This window comes from Paroedura picta, chromosome 9 (genome assembly GCF_049243985.1).
Source record: "Paroedura picta isolate Pp20150507F chromosome 9, Ppicta_v3.0, whole genome shotgun sequence".
In the NCBI taxonomy this organism is placed as follows: domain Eukaryota; kingdom Metazoa; phylum Chordata; class Lepidosauria; order Squamata; family Gekkonidae; genus Paroedura; species Paroedura picta.
The window spans coordinates 84,187,581-84,199,661 of record NC_135377.1 but is presented as its reverse complement, the minus strand read 5'-3'; the positions used below and the strand labels follow the sequence as shown (position 1 = coordinate 84,199,661).

The 12,081-nt window shown below is 48.6% G+C and overlaps 1 protein-coding gene across 2 annotated transcripts in view; it reads left to right on the top strand.

The window, feature by feature from the left end:
* The first annotated feature begins 5,323 nt into the window (after nucleotides 1-5,323).
* CDH6 (cadherin 6) overlaps nucleotides 5,324-12,081 on the top strand; it is a 202,843-nt gene continuing 196,085 nt past the window's right edge. The window contains exon 1 of one of the 2 annotated variants that reach the window (XM_077353451.1): nucleotides 5,324-5,818. The gene's annotated coding sequence lies outside the window, so the exon portion shown is untranslated. The remainder of the gene's footprint in view (nucleotides 5,819-12,081) is intronic. The other variant, XM_077353450.1, reaches the window with a different exon arrangement.

Here is a 12,081-nt window from a genome sequence, read left to right as displayed (position 1 = left end):
ACCACATTTAGGAAAAGAAGCCTACTTCTTTCTGACTTTTATAATAATTTCTCAAGGATGCAGGGTCAGCTGCTGGCAGAGGCGGAAGATTTGTGTTTTGACAATAACAACAACAGCTGCATAACATTTGTTTATTATATTTATATACTTATATATTTATATACGTTTAATAGGGCAAGCCTGAAAAAAACCTGAAATTTGACTGAGGGAGCGCAGGCCACAAAGCGCTCGGACAATTCATCCCGCGGCAGAGAAATACCACTGCACTCCGTGACCCAAAAAGGTGAAAATGACAAGGCGCTCTGGGAATGTACAAGATGGTCCATGTAAAGCAAAGAAAGGGGAAATATTTATGCTGTGTATAGCCCACCTGTGGAACTCATTACTGCAGAAGGTCAAGGAGTCAAACAATGCATCTGGATTTTCAAAGATCTGGAGAGAGCAGTGGTCATCAATAACATCAGCAGCTATGCAGGCGGAGATAATATTATTCTAGCCTCATAATTCATGGTGTCAGATGATCTTTCACAGAGGTTGGTCAGGAATCTCTTCTCCTCTTGCATTTGGGATTCCACAAGCTGGCTCCATGGCTGCTACTTTCCCTTGAATAATTAGAACACTTGTTGTTAAGAGCAACTTAGTGGATCACCAAGGCTTTACTGTCATTTGATGCCAAATGTGTTAGACCTGGCTAGCAAACTGCAGGGTTTTAGATATTCCAAGTCAGCTACGAACCTGGGGCTCAGAGTCTGCAATGTCAGTACTCAGGACTTAGCACCCTCTTCAGGAACTAAGAGGAAAAGGAGCCGACCACCCGGACTTGCAAACTCGGTGGTATAGCGTCCCCTGGAATGACTAGGCCTTGTGCTAACATAAAGCATAAATATTTCCCTTTCAGTTCCTTTAAATGCTCAGGTGCATACTGCCCTGAACCAGTCTCAGGAGGGTGGCCTAGAAATTATTTTATTTTATTTTAATCATCATCAATAACAATAAGCCTTGCAATTTATATATTTGAAATGTCTATAGTCCACCTTTTCCAGAACAGACCCAGGGCAGATTGCAAGGCAGACTGATTAAACAGCCATAAAACAAAAATATTTTATGCCAATAAATAATAATGCTAAAGGTAAAGGTAAAGGTGTCCCCTGTGCAAGCACCGAGTCATTTCTGACCCTTGGGGTGACGCCCTCTAGCGTTTTCATGGCAGACTCAGTACGGGGTGGGTTGCCAGTGCCTTCCCCAGTCATTACCGTTCACCCCCCAGCAAGCTGGGTACTCATTTTACCGACCTCGGAAGGATGGAAGGCTGAGTCAACCTTGAGCCGGCTGCTGGTATTGAACTCCCAGCCTCATGGGCAGAGCTTTCAGACTGCATGTCTGCTGCCTTACCACTCTGCACCACAAGAGGCTCTTTAAATAATAATGCTAGAAGCGAACAAGTATCAATAATAACCCTCTGCTGGACAAGATGAAAAACTGCAAGTCAGTTTGAAAACGGGTCCGCCTAAAAACTCCATCCTTGTACCATCTGAAGAAGGAGAGGATCATAAGGACTGCCCTGACTATTTCTGAGAAGTAGCTCCGCCAGGTAGGAGCTACAGCCAAGAAGGCCCAAGCATGGGCCGTAAAGATTACTCTTGTCTGCAGGGGAAGATCTCCCATGAGATGAATAGAGTGGATGCAGTAAAGGCATACTAGGACAGACAGGCCTGGAGAGATATGGGTCCCAGGCCACCAAAAGCTTTGCAAGTCATCACCATCTCCTTAAATGGGATCTAAAAATTAATCAGCAGCCAATTAGGGTGAGGGGTTTCTCAACAGTGCATTGAGAAATGTTCTTGTCTTCTAGCAGGGATCCTGTCTGCCTATTCTTGTTTCTCAGTGAACATCTCAAATGTTCATCTTATCAAATTTCTGCTTAAATAAACAGAGCGATCTTTGTTTAGAATCCCTCCGTCCCATGGCTACAAGGTTGAAATGTTATGAATTCATGTCAAATGGTAATTCCAGTGGGCAGAATTCAAACAGCATATTCTGTGATGTACTTAATGGGGATACTATAACTATCACAGGCTTACAACCCAAAAGATGCTTCACTTCCAGGTGCTTCACTTAAAGCTGCAGGTCTGATTGGTTTTAATTTTCCAGGTAGATGTCTTTCATGTCGCTTGTGTTCCATCTGGGAACTGTTACATTGCTATGAGTGCCAAAATAAGAGTGTGAAATTCTCTGACGTCAGTTAGAGAGAAAGTTGGTTTTATTTAATTAATGTATCAGTGGAGCTTTCTCAGTACATAAGCTTACAATCTGCAGGGGACTTTTCAACATAACAGGTTCATATAATCCTAAGTATACAACTAATTTATGGGCAAACACATTTGTGTTTGTTCATTTAGACCCTGTTTTTCTGCCCAGTGGGGACCTGAAGTGGCAGGCAACATTGTTCCTCCTTCCATTTTTGAATCCTCACAACACGGTGAAATTAAGTCTAATCAGCACCCATGGCAGAATGGCCATTTTAATAATTTTATTTATGTTCAAATTTTTAGATCACAATTCCCAGAACACCAGTTGCCAGTGGTTTACAGAAATCTAAAGGTAAAGGTAAAGGTATCCCCTGTGCAAGCACTGGGTCATGTCTGACCCTTGGGGTGATGCCCTCCAGCGTTTTCTTGGCAGACTCAATACGGGGTGGTTTGCCAGTGCTTTCCCCAGTCATTACCATTTACCCTCCAGGAAGCTCAGAAGGATGGAAGGCTGAGTCAACCTTGAGCCGGCTGCTGGGATCGAAATCTAAAAACCCCTAAAACAATAAAATCCCAATAAAAACCCAAGATGGCAGTAAAAACACAACAACAGGATGAAACCACTAGACCAGGGATAGTCAACCTGTTGTCCTCCAGATGTTCATGGACTACAATTTCCATGGCTCATGGGAATTGTAGTCCATGAACATCTGGAGGACCACAGGTTGACTACCCCTGCACTAGACTATACCCACCCCCAATCCCCCCAGGTGCAGATATAGATATGTCCCAGCGGCTTTATGGGCCCACACAGGGAGGGAGTAATTCTTCCTAGTCCAGCCTCAACCGAATGCCTGGTGGAAGAGTTCCGTCTTGCAGATCCTGTGGTACGTTGAAAGTTCCGACAGGGTCCTTAGCTCTTCCGGGAGCTCATTCCACCAGGTTGGGGCCAGAAAAGGCCCTGGCCCTGATTGAGGCCAAGCGCACCTCCCGGGGACCGGGGAAAACCAGCAAATTCCTGCCCGCAGAGGAGAGAGCCTTGCAAGGGGCATAAGGAGACAAGCGGTCCCTCAGATAAGTTGGGCCCAGTCCATGGAAAGCCTTAAAGATAAGTACCAAAACCTTGAATCTGATCCAGATCAGCAACCAATGCATCTGCTTCATCTCCTCTCCAGGCTAAACAGACCAAGCTCCCCCAACCTTTCCTCATACATCTCGGTTTCCAAACCCCTCACCATCTTTGTTGCCCTCCCAATGAGACTTGGCTCTTTATCAGCAATGGCTGATTCCTGTGACCAGGGCCTATTCTGCACCCAATAGATAATGCACTTTCAATGCACTAGAAGTAGATTTTCCTGTTCTGCACAGGAAAATCCAGCTGCCAAAGCATATTGAAAGTGTATTATCCTATGTGTGCAGACTGGGCCCTGGTTTACAGTAGCTGAAAGTGGTGATATTCCTTATCGCCTAGTTTTGAAACCTAGTTAATTTGGAGGTGTCTTATCAAGTTCAGTGATAACATTCCCAAGTAACTGTGCATAGTATAGCAGTCTTAACATTACCTTTCTTCTCTTGCAGGCTATCTGGGTGTCTTTTCTTTAAAGCGCTACGTCCACAATAACTAAGTCCAAGCTATGGTATGATGGGAGGATTGTAACAGAGGCACCAAATTTGCAGCATAGCTGCTGAGGTCTCTCTTCAAAAGAACCTCCAAGTTTCAAAAATATTGAATATTCTACAGGCACTCAAAGAGGGTGCCCCTTCTGACCTCCATTGTGATTCTCTGGTGGTGTCCTTTTCCCCCCAGCATAGGAAACAATGGTGGTCAGGTGGGGGCACCTTCTTGGATTGCCCATAGAATTGGACTCCCTTGTCCAATCTTTTTGAATCTTGGGGGTTCTTTTGAAGAGAGGCTTCAACAGCTATGCTGCAAAGGAGTAGTCGGTATAAGGAGCAGGCATAGTATTCAGCAAGAGCTCACAAGGCATTTCCATGAAAAATCGCCATCACTTGAAGGAATACTTGTTTCACCTTTAAAAAAAAGTATCCAGTGGCACTTAAAAATGAATGATATTTTGGGTAACAGGAAGGAAGGAAGGAAGGAGAAGAGTTGTTATTTATATCCTGCTTTTCATTACCTGAAGGAGTCTCAAAGTGACTGACAATCTTCTTCCCTTCCTCTCCCAATAAGAGACACGCTGTGAGGTAGGTGGAACTGAGAGAGCTTTGAGAGAACTGCTCTGTAAGAACAGCTCTGACAGGACTGTGACTAGGTCAAGGTCACCCAGCTGGTGGAAGGAAGGAAGGGAGGAAGGAGGAAGGAGGAAGGAAGAGTTGTGTTTGTGGTTCTGCTGAGGTTCTGCCGAGCAATGTAATTGACCAATGTTTGTGGATGAAAGCCAGCGATGTAATTGACCAATATCACTTTAGACCGAAACTGACCAATAGCACCCGCTGGCGGGAAGATCTATTTCTTGTGCTACTGAATATAAGTTGGTGGCTTTCGGGGCTTTCTTGATTCAGCTTTGCCTCTTGTAACACCATGCTGCGATCCTAATAAAGAGCTGATGGGAACTCCCAGTGATCATGGCTTCCTTTGAGTCCACGGAAAGAAAGAAAGAAAGAAAGAAAGAAAGAAAGAAAGAAAGAAAGAAAGAAAGAAAGAAAGAAAGAAAGAAAGAAAGAAAGAAAGAAAGAAAGAAACGGAGGGAGATCATGTCCAAAGTTAACAGCAGAGGAAGAGAGGGAGCAAGGGGGGCAGGGAGTCTTCTTCCAGGTCGGTCCCCCGGGCCCTCGCCCCCCCCCCCCCGCACGCTCTCCAGGAGGCAGAGGTCGGCCTCCTCTCCCCCCCCCCGCCCGCGCCTGGAAGGTGGCATACGAGGGGGCGGGAAAAGGCTTCCAAAGGCGAGCCTCTCTCTCTCTCTCTCTCTCTCTCTCTCCCGCCCCCCCCCCCCGCGTCAGGCAGGGCGAGGGGTGGGGAGGGGAGGGAAGGAGGGGGCGGGGGCTCCTCCGCCGATCCCTCCCCCTGGCGCCCTCCCACCCCACGCGCTCGCAAATCGCCGGCTGCCTCCGAGCCGCCGCTGCCTTTTCCCGGAGCCTCCGCCGCGGCCGCCCCACACTCCGCCGCGGCTCCGGCGGCACCAGCCGGGCGAGGCGTCGGGACCTGCGCAAGGGAGGGAGAAAGACAGCAAAGAAGAAGAAGCAGCAGCAGAAGGGACGGGGAAGAAGGGGAAGGCAGCGCTCTCCTCAGCCAGCCGCCCCAAATAAGAAGCCCGCCCGCTTCTCCCTGCTCCGTGCCCCTGCCGAGCGCCCTCCGCTTGTCCGACCCCCAGCCCGGCCGCCTGGGCTGCTGCCTCCCTCCCTTCGGCCCGAGTTGGAAAGTGATGCTGGAGCGGCGAGGGCCGAGGAAGAGCCCATCCCGTCCCCTGCCAGCAGAAGCAGCAGCAGCCGCCGGCGCCGCGGAGGAGGAGGCGGAGGGCGGAGGCGCCGTTGCTACCCACGCCGGCCGCCGTCGCTGCCCGGCTCGGCTCGCCTGGAGGCGCCCGCCTCCTCCTCGCCCCACCGCGCCGGTAAGGAAGCACCGCGCCGGCCCGCGGCTTGAACGGGCGGGGGGGGGGGCGGCAGGGAGGAGCGCGCCGAGTGGAGGGGGGGGAGGAAGGAGCGCGCCAGCCCTGGACTCTGCTTGGGGGGCCCGCGCTGACTTGGTCGTTTGTCTTTTCTCACCCGCACCCCTGTTCCTGTTTGGTCTGCTGGAAATGCTCATTGCAGCCCCTCCAGCCGACTCCCGGCAGAAGTTGGCAAGTCTGTCTCTCTGTCTCTGCGCTCTGGGGGACCGAGGGTGGGCAGGGGTCACTTTTGGCGCATGGATGGGGATGCTGGCGACTCGTAGGCGTGTTGGGGAGACAGAGTGTTGGCTGTCGGATCCCCACGGGGGACACCGTTTCCTTGGACGTTGGGGGCAAGCTGGCGAAGTCTTTGGGGGCGCCTGCCTTTCAAGCCCCTCTTGCGGACCAACCGGCCTGGGATGAGGTCCCGGGATTTTAAACCAGCCCCCCTCCAACATCCTTTTTTTTTAGGAGACTGAGCTCGTCAGGCAGAGAGGAGGGCGAGACAAACCGAAATGCTGATCCGGAGAAGGTGCGAGGCACAAGGGGGGGGGTCTGCCCTGGAGGGGTGCGATGGGGGGGGCTGGGGGAGTCAGGAGATGCGAAGGAATGGCGAGGGGGTGAAATGCCGAATCCTTTGCACATCGGACAAGGCGGTGGCGCCGCAGGGGGGGAAGAGGCGAGCTGTAGAAGTTGAGCATCCTTCGGCGATTCGGTCCGGGGCTGTCTGCGGCAAAACGACACCCGTTCGGACTTTGCCTGCCTGCGTGCGGTCCATACAGGTGTACATGTGCATTCCCACACCGAAGCATCTGCGCCTCTGTCCAGACCCGCGCCTGGGGATGTGCGGATGCCGTGGAGGTCAGTGGCGGCGGAAGGAGTTCTGGAGAGTGCTGCAAGAAAATCCATATTTTATGGAGGAGTTAAATAAATGCAGGGCTTTGGAAGTGCAAAGGGGGTGGTCCGGATGAGGCCACCCCTGCGGACGTTCCGGGAGCAAGAAGTTGAATGGCGAAAATGACACTCCAGTCTGGGCTCCACGTCTGCCGCTCTTAGCCAGCAAGGGAACGGGAGATGCATCCTGGCAAGCTCCGGAAGGGAGCTGGGGCTGTTTAGCCAGTGTCTTTGCCTGCCATGTCTTGTCATTCCAAGGAGTGGAAAGTCTTCAAACCAGGAGCTGAAGCACTGGCCTCGTGAACAGCACATCCTTTCGTGTTAGCTGTGGGTGCCTTCCCTAGACACTTGACTGCCCTGCTCACAGCTGGCAGGGTCGGGAGACCTAGACCGAGGTGCTGCCTGCCTACCCCTTTGGAAACTGTCATGCAAAACTGCGTCCTCAGCCCCTGTCCCTGCACGCACATCGGATCTGTGCAGAACTGGAGAATGGCAGAACGTTCTGTTTGGGTCTTGTGTGCTGCATATGTTGCCAGTCCTACATGCTCTTTACTCTTTTCCCAAAGCCATGGCTATACCATGAGTACTGGGAAAGGTTTTATTTTGGGGCCAGGATGTGCACCTTCCAGTAGGTTAGATTCATAGCCCCGTTTAGTTTCCAGTCGAGACGAAACCCTGGGGTTTCGTGGGATGAAATGTCAAACGCGTGTGCCATTTCTGCCTGAAAGTGCTGGCATGGAACTTTTAAGTGTTCTATAAACATGATGGATGGTCCTTTCCATGCCAGGGAGATGGTAACAGCACATCCCTGGTTATTCCCCCAATTCTGCCCCCCCCCCTTTTCTTAAAAAGGCAATGGATGTGATATCATTCTAGCGGGAGAATGGAACCGGAGCAGAGGCGCCTGGTGAGATGAAATCAAACTGATTCCTGCACCCCTTATGGAAGCACTGATTTCCATCAGTCGGTCTGATCTGATTCTGAGAGGATCTGATTCAGTGAGCGCCTCTAAGCAGCTCCAATGTGCTAATAAACAACTGCAGGGCTCGATCGTTTTCCTTCGATGCTATCAAACTAGGCTGGAGCACTTGACTGCTTCCCCCGGCTTTAAATCGCTCCCGGGAGTCCTTTGGCCTAAATTTCATGAGATTTGTGACTCAAAAGTAACTGGTTTCCTCAGAAATCACCATCAGAGTGGGGTGGGGCAGGGCAGGGTAGGGGGGGATGTTGTGCAGGCAAGCGGTAGCAGTTCAGTCTACTGGTGGTTTCCTCTGGTTTTCCTTAACAGCAGCCTGAAAGCTGCTTGTCTTCTCTGGAGACTCACTAGCTCCTTCGTGGAGTCCATCTCCCACACTGGCTTCCTGCCATCACATTTCTCAGGGATAGCCGAGGACGAAAAATACAACATCGGATAAAAATCATGCTTTGCTCTAGTAGGAATAAGCACCTCATCTTCCACCTGCTTCCTCCCCCCCATGTCAGATAGCTTCTGCAAGCAGTAGCCTGCGGCTAAAAATTAATGTGCCTTCTCCTTTCCTTCCCGGAAAAAGATGATTTTGCAGCCCTCGGCTTAAAACATGCCTATGCTGGGGATGAATATGCAGAGGGGAGAGCGCTTCTCCGTCTCTCCGGTCTGTTGCGCATCACTTTTAAAAACTTGCTCGAAGTTGGAAGGAAGGAAATCTCTGCTATGCGGCTCAGCTCTTGAGACGCTCGGATGAAAACTGAGTGAGGTCGCCTTCTCTTGAGACATTCATCTTCCTTCATGGCAGCCAGCCTTCCCCCCCGCTCCACCATAGCAATGAAAAAGGCTTTTTTTTTCCTGGTTCAGGGGTGGGCAAACTGTGGCCCTCCAGATGTCCATGGACTACAATTCCCATGAGCCCCTGGCAGGGGCTCATGGGAATTGTAGTCCATGGACATCTGGAGAGCCACAGTTTACCTACCCCTGTCTTAGATGATCTCGGCCAAGAATGTATCGCAGATGGATCCTGTGGCCCTGGCTTACACCTGCCCTGAATATATTTGTGAACGGAGAACTTGCATAGTTGTTCAATATCACCGTGCTTCTAATCCCTGCATTTCTCTCTCGTGCCTTCTTGTGTGCTGTTTTGATCCCCTTCCGTTGTTGGCTTGGGTCTTGTTTTGTTTTGTTCGACCCAGGGTCAGGCTGGTTGTGAGAACCACCGTGTTTCAGAGGAGGTGGATTTGTGAGCGGTTATTAACACGGCGAAGGTGGCTTGCCCGTGGAACCTGAGCGCGGTGCCTGTGACGTCACACCCAGCCTAACACCTTGATTTGTGGCACTGCTGTTGTGACGTCATCGCAGGCAGTTACCTGTTCCCTGCTCAGCATGTTTTAAGAGCTGGTTTGAAATCAAAGCAGCAAGAGAGCAGGGGAATGTTCCCTGGCTCGCCTGAGGTTGATTCTTCGCACTGTGGGTTGCTGTGACTTCATGGATGGAGATTTACAGAAACGATGCATTAAGAAGGGGGAACCAAGAAGTTAAATCTCCGTTCCTCCAAAAAAGGTCCATGCAGTTTTAAAAAAAATCATTCATTTTGTTTGTTTCTTTTGTTTTCTTGCACCTGTATTAGGTTAGGTCCATTAAATGAAAGGAAGCAGACTTCTTTTGCCTTGTGTGTTATTCTTAATTTGCTTAAAGATTGTTCCCTCCAGTTGTAATTTTGAATAATTTTGAAAAAAATGCTCAGGGGGCCTGTTCCCCACAAGGCTGCCGTTGATTCTCTTGCAGTGCAGTCCTAAGCAGAATCAGACCCTTCCACATCCATTGAAGTAAGCGGGTGGGATTCTTTTTAAAGCTGGACTGGATTCCAAGGGATCCTAGCTTTGGTCATCCTTTGGCCAGGGCCATCCATTGTTTTAAAAAATATTCCACTTTCCAAGTGGATCAGAATTCCTCTTGCCACGCAAGGCAAGAGTGAGTATTTTTCTTTAAAAATGTGTTGGCTTTTTAAAACTTTCTATCCAATCTCCTGAATAAGCTCTTCTCCGCTGTTAGAAAATCGAACCTGCTGGCTTAGTGTGGGAGTCGACTTACACTTCAACATTAGATCTCAACTTTGAAATGTATTAATGTTGTGGAGAGAAACAAACTAAGAGAGAGAGAGAGAGAGAGAGAGAGAGAGAGAGAGAGAGAGAGATCTGGCACAAACATGTTTCCAGCCTTGTTGATTTCTGCTTCTGCATTCTGTGTGGAAGATTTTGAATGAACCCGGGTCTTGTTGGGACGGAGAGATGGGGGGGCTGGGGAGTGACCCAGACTGGAATGCCAGGTTCTTTCAAAAATATAGCTTGGACTCAGCTGCTGTCTACCTCATTTGCTTAACAAAAAGATACAAGCACAGATTATCGGTCCCTTTTTCACTGCCCTCCCCCTTTCTGAATAATACATGCCAAGTATCCAAATCATTCAAGGGGGTCTACAAGTAGAATATGTGTGTTGCATTTTACGCAATTAAAGCACCCCTTGACTTTAAAACAGTGTTTAGAAAAACTTTATAGCTGTTCAGCGAGGCATTCCCTTATTCCTTTTTTATTTTATGTTCTTTGACTTGATTGTATGCTGGGGTTTGAAGGCCTAGCCGTCTGAAACTTGGGCACTCTGGTCTCAGTTATTTGCTGTTGTCATGGCTATCTTGCGTGTCTTTCCAGACTGCAAAGATGAGTTCCCCTGGAGAGAATGGACGCTTCAGAGGGTGGACTTTGTAGAATCACATCTCTGTTGAGCTCCCTCTCCAAATTGCCACTCTCTGCCGAAGAACCCCATATCTCTAGGAATCTCCCAAAGCCATTGTTGGCAACCCTATAATATTTGTACAGTTCGGGAATTTTATAAAACTTAACCATTCTTCAGTGAAGTCATGAACAATAAGGCTTTTAAAAACAGAAAATGCAAAGCCCTGTCCAGTCAAATTTGAAATTTGGTCTGCTGCTTTGGAACAACATGGCTGCCCACCTGAATCTGTCTCCATTGATTTAAGTGGAAGGAATGAGTGAGATTTAAATTCACCCTCGTGTGACTCGTCCTCATGAATGCTGAAAAAAATACTACACTAACTCATACTCTTTGCCAGGGGTGGGCAAATTGTGGCCCTCCAGATGTCCATGGACTACAATTCCCATGAGCCCCTGCCAGAAAACGCTGGCAGGGGCTCGTGGGAATTGTAGTCCATGGACATCTGGAGGACCACAGGTTGACTACCCCTGCCCTAGAGCAGCCTTTCCCAACTTTCTAACTGTTGACAAACCCCTGAAACATTCCTCAGGCTTTGGGAATTTCCAGAGGTGGTCCAATCAGGCAGAATATGGTTGGGAAGCAGAGCTGTGGACACGCCCACTTGGGGCCCCTCCCCTTCCCACCCCATGCTCATCATTGGCCATTTGGGGGGGGGTGACATGACCATATATAGTCGTATCTCCCAATAAACGTTTAACAAATTTTTAAAAAATGAATTAACTCCCATCCACTCAGGAAACCATTCCAGGGCTATCAAGAAACCCTGGTTGAGAACGCCTGCCTGAGAGCGTACCTATTTATTTGATTTACTTAATTTGTACTCTGCTTTTCTCTCCAATGGGAATCCAAAGTGGCTTTCATCCTCCATTTTATCTTCCCAACAGCCTTGTGAAATTTGGCTGAGCATGTGTGACTGGCCCACAATCACTTATGTGAGAATACAAACCTGGATCTCCCCGATGCTAATCTGTCACTCTAGCCAATACATGACATTGGCTATTTCTTCTTAATATTTTAAAAATTCTGAACAGGACAGTTCTCTGGCCCTCCACAGATATGGTTACTACCTTTTGACACTAACTCCTTTTAAGCCACTGATGCAGTGCATGCCTCTCTGGTCTTTGTCTATACCCAATTGGGGAAAAACAAAAACAAATAACACATCAAAAAGCTTATTAGCTAGTCACATAGTTTCAGATGGACCTTTATACCCTCTCCCTTGTTTTCCTGAACAGCCATTTCATCCTGAGTAAAGGCAAACAAAACGGCATAATTAAATCTTAGTGGTTTCTAAATGATTGTTACCTGATTAAAGGAATTTTAATGGGCTGTACAAATTTTAGTCGGCTAACTAATTGACTGATAATCAAATCGGCATCTTTTCATGTGAATAAAAGCTATGATTTTGAAGAACACGGCATACTGTGTCTGTTTTTGATGATAAACCACAACAGATACCCTTGGGTGATAAATTACCTTGTGTGAGACAGAAATAGGAATGCTTCTTCTAAGGAAGTGCTTGGCTTCAGAAGTTTTAAAATGACAGAAAAAAAGAATATTTTTTTCCTGATTA